The following is an 18,871-nucleotide window of genomic DNA, read 5'->3' as shown; positions in this document are numbered from 1 at the left end:
GTTTACACTAATACATAAGAAATTAAAAATTGATTATGTACCAAGCACCGCTATATTATAAGGTCCAGAACGCTAATTAGATGCATTGCTCTTCTGAGGAAGCCATACAGGAGATTATCATCATAATTAATGTTTATGAAAGCATAATTTCATTCTGTGCAATGATATGCTGGTTGTAGGACTGTAAAGTATGGTTAGCTGGAAATATGGATAAAGTTATGAAAGTAACAATATAGGGAGTATCGTTAAAGTTTCAGCACTCCTACCTCATACACCTAGCGAAGATTGGCTCAGTGACACCTTCTAGAGGATCCACAAAACATGCAAGATTGCTAGGGGTTGTAATAGGAGCCAATGACCCTAATACATTTGAATTGATAGAGGATTGGACTCTGTTGGAACCAAAGACCGGGTGAACTTTTTAAGTACTTTTTCATATTTAAACAATAAGTTCACCTTTAAAAAAAATTATAAATGCACATATTTTTGCAGGTAAAAAATGTGCATCTATTATTTTTTTTTCTAAGGAGCCTGCAGAGTACTGCATCCATGATCAGCAGATCATGGATGAAATGTACAGCTTCTGCAAATTCTCAGCATAGCTGTCTGCTCATACCTTGTATGGGCAGGCAGTTACCTAAGAGCAGGATAATTAAATGACTATGAGAGCCTTTACCAGCGCTCTCACAGCTCATTGAAAACTAGAAGCAATCAGCCACAATGGCTAATGGAACTTTTAGGCATTCATTCACATGAAAACGTACAAGTAATCATGCAGCCCTGCACAACCACGCCGTTTTCCAAATTATGACAGTGGGTATAGGGAGAAGATCCCTGGCCGACTGTCACAGGGAGGGGAGAGAGGTTGCAGATTTTGAAACATGTTACATGTTCCAAAGGTGAACTTATTCTTTAATCCCCTGTATTTTAGTCCAGGTTCACACTGATGTGATGCAGGACACCACATGTATTTCACACAGAAATCACAGCACATTCCTTTGCAATTTACATGCTTTGTCTCTGGGGTGTGATTTGAGCCATGAATTTGTATGGTTCAAATCGAACTGCTTTCACACCAAACTCATGCAGGACCCTTTTTGTCTGCATCAGAATTGGATTGCATGGATGTTCACACCCATGCAATCCGATTATGCAAATCCCACTGCATTTTGCAAAATGATTTTGAGGTGTTATCAACCTAACATACACTCAAAATCTGTTTGCATTAGAGAGTTGCAATTTTGATGCAATGCAAAATTTGCAGCAAATTTGCTGTGAAATTGCACCACATCTAGTGGTAACCGAGGCTCAGTGTTGCTTATTTTCTATTTTGTAATATCTTTTTAAATGAATCATTTTTGCTCCTATTTTTTTTTTTTAACAATATTTTAAATTGTTTTGCTGACTCTTTAAATGCTCTAAATAAAAATGTAAAGAATCCTTGTTTCTTTAAGAAAGATACCATATTTTAAGCTTATTTCCTGTCTGTGTGACCATGAGTGTTACAGACATTACATAAAGGTCTTATCAAGAACGAATGGCACAGAAGAGTCCTGATAGCAAGTAAATGATTTATTGGGCACTCAAAGCAATAAAAACTATATACAAGAATTGCACTCTGCACTCACAACAGTGCCGAAGAAAGGTGAACACCACTAAGGGATTGATTTATTTAACTGGAGACTGCAAAATCTGGTGCAGCTGTGCATAGTAGCCAATCAACTTCAAACTTTAGCTTGTTCAATTAGGGCTCTTTCACACAGGCGGACCGTTCAGATCCGCCTGTCAGTTTTTTTTGGCGGATCTGAACGGTCCCCCCATGCATCTCTATTGGGCATCGGATGTCAGCGGAGACATGTCCGCTGACATCCGATCCAATCCGTCAAATCTGGACAGGTTGAAACCCTATTTTCCATCCGTCCAGCGGATTGGATCGGATGGGATCGGACGGTCCATTCCCATTTGATTTTCCCATAGAGATGTATGGGGAACTGACAGCTGTATCTCTGCACACAGCACGCAGAACAGCTGTCATCTGTCGATCCCCCGCTGAGATAAACGGAGTCCGTCCAACGGACGGATAGTGTGAAATGGGCCTTAGGCTTTGACAAAAAAACCTGGAAGCTGATTATTTGTTATGCAGAGCTACACCAGACCTTGCATTTTCTAGTTTTGGTAAATCAACCACACAGACACAATGTTGTTTGATATAAAGGTAGATTAAAGAAATTCTAGCCATGCAGTAAGTCAATATCCACAGATTGTCTGCTCCCTGAAGCCATTCTGAGACTCACAGCCGCCAATTTCCAGACCAAGTAAGCAACAGAAGAGGAAGCTGTGCTTTTTCCTTCCCTCATTCTCTTCACAATGACAGATGGGAGATGGGACACGTTTCAGGGAAGACCTCCACTTTTTCCATACATAAACGTTAAAATTGTTACAGCAGATATAGTGAAGAGTCTGTTTCTGTTAAATTACATGGTGGCAGCTATAGTTTTGTGTATGTAAAGGGTTAAATGTTCAATTAATGGACCTGTGCAATATATGTGATTAATTTTTGTTTCCATATAAAACATGTTTTGTCACTCCATCTCATGTTGCAGCCTGAGGAACGTGCCTACATACATTTCAGTGACCGTACTCTTCATCCCTGACCCCATATTTACAAAAGGTAACACTTAAATCTGGTATAAAACAAAACTTATTTATAAAAAAAGTTTATATTCCGAACTCAAAATATGTACCTTGTATTGGTTCCAGCCTCCTCTAAATCTCCAAATTATTTTTTTAGCTGTTGTGATCCGACTTCCTATAGAAGTGGACTATATTCATTTCCCATAGTCCCTTTATGTGTAGGAATGTAACCATCCTCTCTTACCTGAGCCTGAGATAGACCAGGGACTATGTTATTTGTATTGTGCATAGAGCAGTGCACAAGACTAACAGTAACATGCCCTGTTTATTGCAAATAAACAGTAATGAAAGGAAAACGGAGAGGTTCAGGAACTCATGGAGGGCATTACAAGGAGGCAGAAAAACACAGTAAAAGTAATTTTATAAAAAACGATTACAGAATCATTAGGTAGTGGATACATATGGATTATATTTGGAGAACATGAATATCATTTAGTTTTACTTTTAAGATCTATCTATCTATCTATCTTTTTTTTTTTTTAGGTAGATTTTGACATAGTAATTTCTCCTGAACTCTCGGGAAATGAAAAAATGCATTTTCTCAAAATAATTTTGGATTACACAGATGCAGCAAAAATAGTAAGTCCTTTCCAATGTATCCCTAGAAATAAATGGTACACACAATCAGTTTTGGGTGGATTCAAATTTTAATAACACACCACTGAAAATATAAATAGCATTATCACCATCTTAAATACTGTTTTAGCAAAAAAATGTTAAATCAAAAGACAGTTTTTCCTTTTCGTCAGCAATAAGTACTTGAAAAGAATATTCTTGAATCTATCAGCAATATGAATAAGAAAAAAAAAGAATTCAAATACATCAGCAGTAAATGTCAAACGAGAATACTTCTATGCTTATCACCCTAAAAGGGTGCATTATAAATCTATTTTTCTTAAGCAAAAGCAATACTTATAGAAGATATTTTGGGGAAAGAACTACTTTGCCGTAGGGTAATCCATGATCGAATGGAAATAATTCACAGACAGCATCTTAGAATAAAGGTCTTTATTTTTTTTCATAGGCATAAGCAGAATTGCAAATGAAATGTTTAGTGTCATAAATTGCTATTTAAGTCATTTTCAGTACCAAAGACAACGTTGTCATACCTAAAAAATGTAATATAAACAATCAGAATTATTACAAGCATATGTCATACATCTTTTTTCGTTTTGAATCTCTGCTGGTTTTTACTGCTATCTGGGCCTCCATATAATGTCCTCCATATAATGTCTTGTGGTCCTTCATTCTCATTTGTTCCTTGTTTGTTTCTCCATCTTAAACTGCCCCATAGTCCCTCAACAGTTTGGATAGGCACTCCTGTCTTCGGGTTAATAAAGTGATACTTAATTTACCTCCTTGCATCAACAATTAATAAAACTCACTGCTGTGATAAAGGGTATCCTACTCCCTCTGTCTAGTTCTCTCTTACCCACACTGGACCTGCAGCTTTATAAGGTTTCAAAGGAGCTTGTAAGATGTATATTGTCATACCCATGACCCTTGCTGCAATCTTTCTTGTTGGAAAGACTCCTTTCCTCTGCAGAAGACCCTGTTGCATGCAGTGGCGGCTGGTGCTCAAAATTTTTTTTTGGGGGGTGCGCAAAAAGAAAAATGTAATAGGTATTGCTTTGTGGCAAAAAACGCGATAAAAAATTGCGTGACTTTGAGGTCATGGTACAGGCATGGCACATGTGATGTGTGAAAAAATAAAGGTGCGCTGATAAACGTGCGTAAAGCTGCTACCAAGATGTATAAGTGAAATTAATGTAAAAAAAGATTGGTGCGCTAAACTTGAACATGTGATGGTATAGGCATGGTACAGGTGATGGTACAGGAGATGGTATAGGCATGGCACAGGTCATGGTAAGGGCATGGCACAGGTCATGGTACAGGTGATGGCATAGGCATGGCACAGATGATGGTATAGGCATGGCACATGTCATGGTACAGGCATGTCACAGGTTATGGTACAGGCATGTCACAGGTCATGGTACAGGTCATGGTACAGGCATGGCACAGGTGATGGTACAGGCATGTCACAGGTCATGGTACAGGCATGTCACAGGTCATGGTACAGGAGATGGTATAGGCATGGCACAGGTCATGGTAAGGGCATGGCACAGGTCATGGCACAGGTCATGGTATAGGCATGTCACAGGTTATGGTATAGGCATGTCACAGGTCATGGTACAGGTGATGGTATAGGCATGGCACAAGTCATGGTACAGGCATGTCACAGGTCATGGTACAGGCATGTCACAGGTCATGGTACAGGAGATGGTATAGGCATGGCACAGGTCATGGTAAGGGCATGGCACTGGTGATGGTATAGGCATGGCACATGTCATGGTACAGGCATGTCACAGGTCATGGTACAGGAGATGGTATATGCCCCCTTTCAATGCAAAAACCAGCGTACATGCCTCCTTTCAATGCAGTGACAAGCGTACATGCCCGCTTTCAATGCCGAGACCAGCGTACATGCCCCCTTCAATGCAGTGACCAGCGTACATGCCCCCTTCAATGCAGAGACCAGCCTACATGCCCCCTTCAATGCAGTGACCAGCGTACATGTCCCCTTTCAATGCAGAGACCAGCATACATGCCCCCTTCAATGCAGAGATCAGCGTGCGTGCCCCCTTCAATGCAATGAACATTGTACTGTGCCCCCTTCAATGCAGAGTTCAGCGTGCGTGCCCCCTTCAATGCAATGAACATTGTGCTGTTCCCCCTTCAATGCAGAGTTCAGCATGCGTGCCCCCTTCAATGCAATGAACATTGTGCCGTGCCGTGCCCCCATCAATGCAGAGTTCAGCGTGCGTGCCACCCCCGAGCAGGCGGGCGGCTTCTTCTCACTCCGGGTTCGACGGCTTCGGCGGGCGGCTTCTTCTCACTCCGGCGACGGCTTCGGCGACGGCTTCGGTGGGCGGCTTCTTCTCACTCCGGCGGCGCGTCTTCTCTGGTCCTCCCGCTCCCACCTCCTCCTCAGCCAATGGCATGGGGTTTGCCATGCGGCCAATCAGGAAGCCGGTATTAAACCAGTTTCCTGATTGGCCAGGAGGAGGATCGGTATGACAATAGCGAATTTTCATTCGATATTGTCACACAATGGATGGGCTCTGGGTGCACTGCTCTGCTCCCCGGGACCACCCTTTAAATCGCCCTATTAGAGCCTCTGGCTCTAATAAGGTGATTGAAAAAAATATATATATATATTGAAGGGGGCCAGACGCATGGATGGATACACCAGCCACCACTGGTTGCATGTTTGAGAGGTTCCAAATTAGATTTGCACATATGGGCAACAGAATCACAACCGCCTCTGTCTTACAAGTGTTAATGAAGAAACAATGACAACAATGTATTTGCCATCAGACTGTTCAGATTGTAGTAACATAAGAGTGGTGAGAGGGTCTCTTTAGCATCTCTTAAGCATCAAAGGTGGGAAATTCTCCTCACAGAAGGCTAAGGCTAACAGAAAGCCCTTCCACCTATTCACTTATTCTAAGGTGGGGTTAATTATTGGTCGTTTTTTTGTGCCCAATCAACAGAGAAGAGAGGCCATCTCTTACAAGATCAATGTCAATTGTAACCCTCTCTTAGACAGCTAAAAACAATTATGGCTCCAAGATAATGGAAAAGTAATGTTTTATTAAAACATACACTATAAAGACTGATTGGCCGAATCTTCCACTGCATAAAATGTAAGATGAATGCTGGCACTCCATCACTGAACTGTACAAATCACTTCAATGAAGACAGGGTAAAACATTAATCAGTGCCCTCTGCTAACACATTTCAGCCTATAGGGGCCTTAATCATAGCATTATTTTTCTCTTTTAATATGTTTATTGATTATCAAAAAATTATGTAACATCAAGGAACAAGTAACATGTAGGCCTGCAAGGCCCAAGTAGTGACAGTTGGTAAATCATAAGACAAAAGATCAGATACATGTATAACAACTCAAAACTATATAAAGAAGAAAGTCAGCTTGAAACAATTACATGGGTCTGGTCTGTACCCTAACCTCCACATATGTTCACTGTAGACGAGGGTCCGACAACATTAGGTCACTTAGCAGGTCCTCGATCCAGATCCCCCCAACCTGACAGAGAGCACCCAGTCCACCCCAATGGGAACAAACTGTGGACGAGATGACCTCCCCCAGCTCAAGGAAACCAATATCTCGATCCGCCACCCGCCTCTTATGAGGCCACTGGGTTGAACTTAGTGAATAGGAGAGGCAGGAACCATGGTCCGCATCTCCTCTACAGGCGGTATTAGGTGGGGCAAAGGATACATTGCATTCTGTCAGTAGTGCACAGTCTCTAGGCACTAAAATAGTTGAGGAGAAGAAGGGTAAAGGAAGATAGTAAGGAAAATGCAGGAAAGAAGTGAGGGATAGGGAGGTTGGAAGAGGAGGAGGAGTGTAGTGGGATGAGGGAGATCAAGGTTCAGCCATTGGACTCCTTTTAGGAAGATATCTAACCAGGATAAAGGGGGACCTTAATCTATAAAGCCCAGTGCTCCCGAATGCTCTCAAACTTCTCTGTTTTATCCTGAAGCTTAGCAACCAGTTGTTTCTGAGACATGATCCAGGAAATATTACGTTTTGATGCCAAGACTGAGACCAAGGACTTTTTCCAGGCTCTCGCAATTGTAATCTTAGCTCCCATCAGCATAAAAAGAATTAAGGACTGGGTGTGCTTAGGAATTTTATCTATTCTTTGGTTCAAGAAGGCCACTGTGGGGTCATGGGGGACAGAGACTCCAGTGACCTTCTGTATGAGGTGAACAAATTTGTTCCAAAAACCTCTAATGTGGGGACACAACTGTATGAGGATAATGTGATCTTTATTGATTCCTACATCGTAGTGTGTGATATTACATTTATAAACACATTTTGATCAAACCTATATAGTTATAATATTAAAGATATATGATATGGTAAAAGATATAAGTGAGGGTGATATATATATACATATATATATATATATATATATATATATATATATATATATATATATATATATATATATATATATATACAGCATCTCACAAAAGTGAGTACACCCCCTCACATTTTTGTAAGTATCTTACTTTATTTTTTCATGTGACAACACTGAAGAAATGATACTTTGCTACAATGTAAAGTAGTGAGTGTACAGCTTGTATAACAGTGTAAAGTTGCTGTCCCCTCAAAATAACTCAACACATAGCCATTAATGTCTAAACCACTGGCAACAAAAGTGAGTACACCCCTAAGTGAAAATGTCCAAATTGGGTCGAATTTGTCATTTTCCCTCCCCGGTGTCATGTGATTCGCTAGCTTTACAAGGTCACTTGTCACCATTCAAGGTGTGAATGGGGAGCAGGTGTGTTCAATTTGGTGTTATCACACTCCCTCTCTAATACTGGTCACTGGAAGTTCAACATAGCACCTCATGGCAAAGAACTCTCTGAGAATCTGAAAAAAAGAATTGTCGCTCTACATAAAGATGGCCTAGGCTATAAGAAGATTGTCAAGACCCTAAAATGAAGCTGCAGCATGATGGCCAAGATCATGCAGCAGATTAATAGGACAGGTTCCACTCAGAACAGGCCTCGCCATGGTCGACCAAAGAAGTTGAGTTCACATGCTCAACGTCCTATCCAGAGGTTGTCTTTGGAAAATAGACATGTGAGTGCTGCCAGCATTGCTGCAGAGGTTGAAGGGGTGGGAGGTCAGCCTATCAGTGCTCAGACCATATGCCGCACACTGCATCAAATTGGTCTGCATGGCTGTCGTCCCAGAAGGAAGCCTCTTCTAAAGATTATGCACAAGAAAGCCCACAAACAGTTTGCTGAAGACAAGCAGACTAAGGACATAGATTGCTGGAACCATGTCCTGTGGTCTGATCAGACCAAGATAAACTTATTTGGTACCGCTGATGTCAAGTGTGTGTGGCGGCAACCAGGTGAGGAGTACAAAGACAAGTGTGTCTTGCCTACAGTCAAGCATGGTGGTGGGAGTGTCATGGTCTGGGGCTGCATAAGTGCTGCCAGCACTGGGGAGCTACAGTTCATTGAGGGAACCATGAATGTCAACATGTACTGTGACATACGGAAGCAGAGCATGATCCTCTCCCTTCGGAGACTGGGCCGCAGGGCAGTATTCCAACATGATAACTACCCCAAACACACCTCCAAGATGACCACTGTCTGGCTAAAGAAGCTGAGGGTAAAGGTGATGGACTGGCCAAGCATTTCTCCAGATCTAAACCCTATTGAGCATCTGTGGGGCATCCTCAAATGGAAGGTGGAGGAGCACAAGGGCTCTAACATCCACCAGTTCAATGATGTCGTCATGGAGGATTGGAAGAGGACTCCAGTGGCAACCTGTGAAGCTCGGGTGAACTCGATGCCCAAGAGGATTAAGGCAGTGCTGGAAAATAATGGTGGCCACACAAAATATTGACACTTTGGGCCCAATTTTGACATTTCCACTTAGGGGTGTACTCACTTTGGTTGCCAGCGGTTTAGAAATGAATGGCTATGTGTTGAGTTATTTTCAGGAGACAGCAAATTTACACTGTTTGACAAGCTGTACGCTCACTACAGCTCACTACTTTACATTAAATCAAAGTGTAATTTCTTCAGCGTTGTCACATGAAAAGATATAATAAAATATTTACAAAAATGTGAGGGGTGTACTCATTTTTGTGAGATACTGTATGTATATATATATATATATATATATATATATATATAGCGTCTCCCGACATTATCTGGAATGTCACAATAAAAAAGCCACAAGGGACATCCATTATAGGTATCGATAAATTTACAGCAAATTGGAGGGGGAGAAACGTGAGATGAGAAATTTTAAGAAAGGAGACCCGTTGGATATTTGACATGAAATGTTATACGCAGCATGGTTTGAATGTAGACTGGGATGTCAACTGTTTTATCAATAACGGGTGACAGTAATGCATGCCAGCCTACCTCCCTGGTGCTCCTATACTGATAAAAGGGTTTTTTTTTCCTCCCCTTTTTTAGCTTTTTAGCATTTTTAACCTTTTATTCAATACTGGAGAACTACTATTTGCATATTTATTAATCTTTTTTAAACTATGCTTTTATTAATTAATGGATTATTGTTTAAGCTTAGTATAATTTCTAGTAATATGAGGTTGTGGTAACACAAGTTTTATATGTTTTATATATGTCATATTTATTTGTCTGTTATACATATGATATAATTGTGTATGATATAATTATGGCAGCTGCATTGTATCATATATGTTCCGCCTTGGGGTTTTTTTTCCCGTTTCCCCAGAAGGTGTATACGTTTTTAATGTGATTATAATATTATAACTATTTATGGATTACTTAGTTATAATTGCCCGTAATGGGTTAACTTTGTTTTCTTTTTTCATGCGATCGCTGTGTTGCTCTTTATTGTGGGTGTCCCGGTTGTTGATAGATGCCTTGGAATTAATAGTCCGCTGGATGTGGGTTTAACCTGACTGGATGTTTCCTATTGGGTGACCTCTAGAGGGGAGTTCACTTCCTGGGTCTCTGGCACTGGGCAGCGGTGAAACGCAAACTCTCCTGCAATGAGATCGTGGACCGGAAGTGATGTATCTCCGCCGATGACATCACTTCCGGCGGACATACTTCCGGCGGCTCCAGACTTCCGGGACCCCAGCGATCACTTACGAGGCCTGTTATTATAAATAGCGTGAGGACGGCGGCGGACATTGCCTTTGAGAATGTCCTAGGGAGGACGAAACGTCAGGCACGTCCGCTTGTCTTCACGCCTGTTCCTGGTTTATCACTTTATGCGCATTGATTTGTCCACAAATGTGAGTTGCCATTTATACATTTTTAATGAATAAAGCTGAGTAGTTTACTATGCCATTGGAGTCTTCCTCTTGATTTTGAGGTATTTTCACCTACTGCACGGGTTTATTTGGGATACTGGAAGCATGCCCTCCTTGGAGTGACCATCTCAGGATTGGTTTCCGCACTATAGAGGACCTCCTTCCCGGATTCATTTACCACCTGCTCATGTGACCCACCGTAACAGGGGGTCCAGGGTTTCCGGTAAGCTGACATCTATAATCTGTTGCACGTGGTGATGATGTCTTCCATTTAATTGACTCCATCTTTGGTGGCTGGATTCTCACATCTTTTTATTGAGGATCTTCATCTGTGTATTTGTTTGGACTCTTACGTTACAGTGTTTTGTCCTATATACATGATTGGCGCTGTACTTGTATTTATATCCTTATTGCCTTCGTTTTTTTTTGTACTGGCTGCCTTATTATTCAATTATTGTTCATTAATCCTGACTGTGACCTGAGCGCGGCTTTTTTCCCTATTGATATATATATATATATATATATATATATATATATATATATATATAGTGGATATAAAAAGTCTACACACCTCTGTTAAAATGTCAGGTGTAAAAAAATGAGACAAAGATAAATCATTTCTGAACTCCTTCTGTCTTTAATGTGACCTATAAACTGTATAAACTGTACAACTCAGTTGACTGAAATATTTTAAGTGGAGAGAATTAAAAATAAAAAAATAAAATAATATGGTTGCATAAGTATGCACCCCTATAAACTAATACTTTGTTGAAGCTCCTTTTGATTTTATTACAGCACTCAGTCTTTTTGGGTATGAGTCTATCAGCATGGCACATCTTGACTTGACAATATTTGCCCACTCTTCTTTGCAAAAACACTCCAATTCTGTCAGATTGTGAGGGCATCTCCTGTGCACAGCCCTCTTCAGATAATCCTACAGATTTTCAATTGGATTCAGGTCTGGGCTCTGGCTGGGCCATTCCAAAACTTTAATCTTCTTCTGGTGAAACCATTCCTTTTTTGATTTGGATGTATGCTTTGGGTCGTTCCTCTGCATATTCAGCTTTCTAGCAGAAGCCTGAAGTTTTTTTGCCAATATTGACTGGTATTTGGAAGTGTTCAGAATTCCCTCTACCTTGTACCCCTTGTACCCCTGTTCCAACTAAAGAAAAACAGCCCCAAAGCATGTTGTTGCCAGCACCATGCTTCACTGGTGTATTTTTGCTGATTGTTGTTTTTGCGCCAAGCATATCTTTTGGAGTTATGGCCAAATAGTTCAACCTTGGTTACATTAGACCATAACACATTTTCCCACATGCTTTTGGGAGACTTCAGATGTGTTTTTTGCAAAATTTAGCTAGGCTTGGATGATTTTCTTCATAAGAAAAGGCTTCTGTCTTACCACTCTACCCTGTAACCCAGACATATGAAGAATATGGGAGCTTATTGTCACCACACATCCAGTACTTGCACTATATTCCTGCAGCTACTTTAATGTTGCTGTAGGCCTCTTAGAAATCTCCCTGACCAGTTTTCTTCTCGTATTTTCATAAATTTTGGAGGGACGTCCAGTTCTTGGCAATGTTGTGCCATATTTTCTCCACTTGATGATTACTGTCCTTACTGTGTTCCGTGGTATATCTAATGCCTGAAAATTCTTTTTTACCCTTCTCCTGACTGATACCTTTTAATAATGAGATTCCTCTGATGCTTTTGCAGCTCTCTGCGGACCATGGCTTTTGCTGTAGGATGCGACTAAGAAAATGTCAGGAAAGACCTACTAGAACAGTTAAACTTTATTTGGGGTTAATCAAAGACACTTTAAATGATGGCAAGTGTGTACGGATTCCTATTTAACATGAGTTTGAATGTGGATTGCCTAATTCTGAACATAGCTACAGCCCCAGTTATAAGAGGGTGTGCACACTTATGCACCACATTATTTCAGGTTTTTTTTACTCCCCCCCCCCCCTTTAAAAATGGCAGTTTGTTTTTCATTTGAGTTGTACCGTTTATAGGTCACAATAAAGATGGAGAAAGTTCTGAAATTATTTATCTTTGTCATATTTTTTTACATCACAGAAGTGTGTAGACTTTTTATGTACAGTGCATCCGGAAAGTATTCACATCGCTTCACTTTTTCCACATTTTGTTATGTTACAGCCTTATTCCAAAATGTATTACATTCATTATTTTCCTCAAAATTCTATAAACAATACCCCATAATGATGACATGAATGAAGTTTGGATGGAATTTGCTTTAAAGAAGTTAACTACAGCGCTTGCTGGTAAATAGTAAAAAATAATGTCAAGTAAATATCTAAATGGTTATGGTAGTGACAAGAATAAATAGGTATCATACAGTAAAATAGATATATAACAAAAATGAGACAATAATATATATGGTAAGTGTGAAAATTATATAAATAAATAAATCGTGACTGTTGGTATATACTGTATAAAAGTCCAATATATATAAAGTGACTTGGTGCTCATGAAGATCAAATGGGTCCTTATATGGTTCAAATTCAATTCATGGTGCAGGTGCTTAAAGTGGTAGTATCCCGCTTTTTTACACTTTTACCTACAGGTAAGCCTATAATAAGGCTTACCTGTAGGTACAATTAATATCTCCTAAACAGGCACGGTTTAGGAGATATTTGCAGTGCATGCAGCCACTCACGCGAGCGGCGCATGCGCTCTGAAGGTCCGGGGGGACCTTCAGTTTTGCTTGCCGGGAGCTTGCCGGAAAATCACTCCTGCGCGCATGCGCGGGAGTGACGTCATCGCGGCTCCGGCAAATCACAGCGCCGGAGCCACCGAAACCCGGAAGAGACGCAGAGGGATCATGGCAGCGCCCGCAGCGATGTCCGGGGGTCCGTGTCGGGCTTCGTTCTAAGGTAAGTAATACATAATGAGCTAGTAGACGATGCAAACTAGCTCATTATGCCTTTGTCTTGCAGGTTTTTTTTTTTTTTTTGCGTTTCTGGGTTTACAACCGCTTTAAACGTGAATGTCCTTAACATTTTGTGACATCAATCCGCTTCACCGTGGTTTGTGGCTAGATAAAATCACTTACCAGAACCAGTGGGTCTTATGTGCTTTACAGCACTAGGACCTTTCGCGCTTAGGTGTCCCCTGGGCTGGGATGGATTCCCCCTTTTTTCCTCCTATAGGCTGGTCTGGATTTGTAAGCTGAGTCCACCTCACATCATGGTATAATGGCAAATTGTAAAGGAAACAAAAGCTTCATATAGTGCAGTATATTTAAAAGTAAGTTTATTACCCACTACTAAAAGTAAATCCGTGGTGGTCAGTGGTCGGCTTGTGCAGGCTGCGCGTCCCCTTTTCTGAAAGAAGTTTGTTTGAAATCTTTGCAAATTTATTTAAAATAAAAAAACTAAAAAATCACATGTACATACATTAACCACTTGCCGACCGCTGCAGTATATGTACTTGGGTACGTAACTAGCCTGTGAGGCTCTGGGGAGCGAGCGCGCGCCTCCGGAGGAGCGCTCCCACTCGGTCATGGACCCCCCCGCGCGTGTGCCCGGCGGACCCGATGTCCGCCGGGCACTCATGATCGTCCGTGACAGCGGGAGAAAGGCAGGCGGCTCATGTAAACAAGCCGCCTGTCATTCTGCCCTGTGTAGGAATAGTGATCATACGGTTCTACTTGATCACTGTTCCTACAGCTCAAGCCACAGCCAATCACAGTTAGAATCACGCCCCTAGGGACACACACCACCCCTCCCTCGCAAAAAAAGTTAACCCCTTCACTACCAGTGTCATTTTACAGTAACAGTGCATATGCATAGCACTGATTACTGTAGAAATGTCACTGGTAACCCCAAAAGTGTCAAAAATGTCAGTCAAGGGTCTGATCTGTCCGCAGTCTCCCCCAAAAAATCGCAGATCGCCACCATTACGCGTTTAAAAAAAAACAACAAAAATGACAAAAATCTTTCCCTTTGTTAGTAAACGCGATAACTTTTGCGCAAACCAATCAAAATACGCTTTTTGCATTTTTTTTTACCAAAGATATGTAGCATAAAACAAATTGGCCGAAAATGTTAAAAAAAAATAATTTTTACATTTTTTTTTTGGGGAATTTCATATAAAAAAATGTGAAAAATATTGTTATTTTTGCAAAATTGACGCTCTTTTTTTGTTTATGGCGCATGATCAAAAAATCACACAGGTGATCAAATACCACCAAAAGAAAGCTCTGTTTGTGGGAGAAAAAGGACGTCAAACTCGTTTAGGTACAGCGTCGCATGACCGCGCAATTGTCCGTTAAAGTCACGCAGTGCCAAATCGCAAAATACTCCCTGGTCAGGAAGGGGGTAAAATCTTCCGGGACTTAAGTGGTTAAGTATTCACAGTCTTTGCTTAACCACTTTAACTTTAACTGTAACAGCGCATATTTTTAGCACGGATGACTGTAGTAATGTCACTGGTCCCACCAAAAGTGTCAAAAATGTTAGGTAGGGGAACGATCTGTCCGCCACAATCGTCGTCCTGCTAAAAATCGCAGATCGCTGTCATAACTAGTAAAAAAAAAAAACAATAAAAATAACATAAATCTTTCCCGTAGTTAGTAGACGCGATAATGTTTGCGCAAACCAATCAAAATACGCTTGTTGCAATTTTTTTTTACCAAAAATATGTAGCAGAAAATAAATTGGCCTAAAATGTTAAAAAAATTTGATTTTTATTTTTTTTTTTGGGGGGGGAGGGGGATGTTATATAGCAGAATGTAAAATAATATAGTTTTTTTTTCAGAATTGTAGCTCTTTTTTTGTTTATAGCGCAAAAAATAAAAATCGCAGAGGTGATCAAATACCACCAAAAGAAAGCTCTATTTGCGGGGAAAAAATACATCAATTTTATTTAGGTACAGCATTGCAGGACTGCGCAATTGTCCATTAAAATAACGCAGTGCCGAATCACAAAAAAATGGCCTGGTCATTAAGGGGGCAAATCCTACTGGTCCAGAACTGGTTAATACTTTTTTGAAGCACCTTTGGCACCAATTACAGCCTTAAGTATTTTTGAGTATGATACTACAAGCTTGGCACACCTATTATTGGGCAGTTTCTCCCATTCTTTCTTGTAGGACCTCTCAAGGCTGTCATATGCATTTTACAGAGGAGTGGCTTCCATCTGACCACTCTACCATCCAGGCCTGATTGATAGAGTGCTGCAGAGATGGTTGTCCTGAAAGGTTCTCCTCTATCCACAGCGAAACACTGGAGCTCTGTCAGAGTGACCATTGGATCTTTGGTCACCTCCCTGACTAAGACCCTTCCCCCCCCCCCCCCCGCTTGTTCAGTTTGGCCAGGCAGTCCGCTCTAGGAAGAGTCCTGGTAGTTCCAAACTTTTTCCATTTACAGATGATGGAGGACACTGTGCTTCAATGCTTCAATGACATTTTTCTGTACCCTTCCCCAGATCTGTGCCTCACTACAATCCTGTCTCAGAGGTCTACCAACAATTCCTTGGATTTTATGGCTTGGTTTATGCTCTGACATGCACTGTTAACTGTGGGACCTTATATAGACAGGTGTGTGATAGGTGTAACTGAATTTACCACAGGTGGACTCTAATCAAGTTGTAAAAACATCTCAAGGATTATCAGTGGAAGCAGCACGCACCTGAGCTCAATTTTGAGTGTCATGGCAAAGGCTGTGAATACTTATGTACATGTGATTGTTTAATTTTTTTAAATGTAATAAATTTGCAAAGATATCAAACAAACTTCTTTCACATTGTCATTAGGGGGAATCGTTTGTAGAATTCAGAGGAAAATAATGAATTTAATAAATTTTAGAATAAGGCTGTAACATAACAAAAAGTGGAAAAAGTGAAGCGCTGTGAATACTTTCCGGATGCACTGTGTATATGTACTGTATATATATATATATATATATATATATATATATATATATATACTGTATATTATACAGACACAGAGTATGTGTTCACATACTGTACATACATTCCTAAAAACAGCCTGGATTCTTTCCTAAATGTACATAATATAACTCAGTACTAACATTTAAAGGTAGAGTTGATTCAGGGAATATCTGGTTGCCTATTGGGGGATCAGGAAGAATTTTTTTCCTCTGTTGGACCAAATTTGATTATGCTTGGCTGGGGTTTTTCAACTGTGTGTATAGGATTGTGTATATGGGATTGTATGGTTGTTTTTTATTTTTTTATTTTGCTGGTTGAACTAGATAGACGTGTGTCTTTTTTCAATCTGACTAACTATTAATAAAACTATTAATAGTAAAAGAATGCAAGTTAGACAACTTTGTTTAGATTTTATGACTGCAGTTGTCCACAGCCAAAATGCATTATCTGTCATAAACAGAATATCTGTATTATAAGAGGCTATTAAAATTGGCCAACCAGATTGCTTGACCTTGTTACTGAATGGGGAAGATGTGTATATTTAGGAAGATCTTTTTGGCTAAATTATATCAGAAGAAACTGGGTTTTCTGAAGGTGTCTGGGTGTTACAGGAATAAATTCCAACTATCCTGTCATCTACCTTGTCTGTACCTCTGTTGGCTGTTCTGAAGCCTAAATAAATGCATCTCTCTGGATGAACCAAATTGCTGCAGGAATTACTCGAATTATAATAATATGGCTAAGTTGGTGCCATATAAGTGACCAGAAGGGCATTTCGGACTCAGTAACAGAAATTGGTGATGACAACAATCCTGTGAAGTGACAGAAGACTGTAAGGGCCCAGGAAGGAAGTTTTGAACCCCAGGACCTGGAGAAGATTATAAGCCTAGGAGCACTAGCAGTTGGTACCTTGTTCGTTATTTTCTAAATAGCATTTTTTTTTATTTTTTTGCACAATGGCTTTGACTGTGTCTGGTTGTGACCATGGCACTAAGGGAGAGAATGTGAATATGTGACTGGTAAATTATATAAAAAGTAATTGGGGATCTTATGAGATTCCCCAAAAATATGGATAGTCATGGGATTTAATTAAATGACCTTTACCTAAAAGTGTCTTTGATAAGAAAAAAAAAAAAAAAACACTTTAGGGATTATTGTCTTGTTGTATAGAATTAATGGAGGCGATTAAGAGGAAAGAGCAGCAAATTCTAGAACGGGCTCAAAGATATGAGGTTATGGAGAAAGATTTCAATGAGAGGATATCAGATCCCAGGTTAAATGCTATCACTACTGGGGAGCACTGATTCAGAAGGCTAAATTGTGTGATGAGTTAAGTCGGTAAATGAAGAATTGTCAGTAAAAATACAACTGGCTGTGAAACAGTTGGAGGAATGTAAACATGCTGCTAACATTGCTTTTAATAAATTGGCAGAAAAATCGAATTAAACACATAAAAATTATACCTCTAAAATTAAGCTTGATACCAAAGATTATAAGCCAATATATCCCTGGGATGAGTTAAATGCAGCCCCAAGCATACCAGCAGCTTCTACCACTACAACAACTGTATTGAACACTGACAATTCAAGTGAAGTTCAATTGATCACAAAACAATTAAAGCCACAGGAGATGGAAGTTATTGTAAGAGGGATGGGACAGGTACCCCGCTATGAGATAAATAGATTCATGAAAGGTTTTGTGATTTTCAAAGAGTCAGAGACACATACAACTTGAACATGGAAGGCCTAGCTAGAATTTTGCAGAAAAGTGCAGACAATGGATTGTGGGCACAGATTGTGCAAAGTTGTAGCCAGCGTCATAAAACTGATAATGGAAAATATAAAAAAAGGCCCAAATAATGGATAGCAGTACAACCCCCTCTGTCTACACCAATGTGGTGTTTGTTTCTCAAGCTTAAAAGCATATGAACCAAAAAAGTGACTCCCCTCTGTATTGATTTTTGTTTCCCATATAGCTTCTTTTTTCCTGTACCTTATACAGGGCACTTTTAGCGTCATAAAACAGAGCACGTTTTGGAGGAATTGTATGGTGTGACATCAAATGTGTCCTTGTCAGGAAAGATTAGACAGAGGAAAAATTAATGCCCACATGAACTTGCAGATAGAATCGGCAGTGTGATGGAATATGTAATGACTGGAAATCCGGGTTTTGAACATGGCGGTTTGGTTCACAGGGGAATGTCATTAGAAGCATTAGATGGTTATGTCAGGGAAAGCATTTTATCTGTATCACCCGATCCTAGTGATTAATAATGATATTTAGTTGGGAGCAGATAATTTGCGGAGAAGAAAGTGCCGAGAGGACAGTTTTGCGGTTGATGCATCTAGAATTTTTAGAGTCGAGAGTCAGCAAAATAGAGTTATTTT

The 18,871-nt window shown here is 40.2% G+C and overlaps 1 pseudogene across 1 annotated transcript; it reads left to right on the top strand.

The window, feature by feature from the left end:
• Positions 1–17,659: 17,659 nt before the first annotated feature.
• Positions 17,660–18,343, top strand: LOC309565975 (annotated as a pseudogene). Its single transcript has one exon. The product of its transcript is annotated as an uncharacterized misc_RNA (transcript).
• Positions 18,344–18,871: the final 528 nt, after the last annotated feature.

Source organism: Pelophylax lessonae (assembly GCF_965119305.1).
Source record: "Pelophylax lessonae genome assembly, chromosome: 10".
Classification (NCBI taxonomy): domain Eukaryota; kingdom Metazoa; phylum Chordata; class Amphibia; order Anura; family Ranidae; genus Pelophylax; species Pelophylax lessonae.
This window is presented reverse-complemented; position numbering and strand designations above follow the sequence as displayed.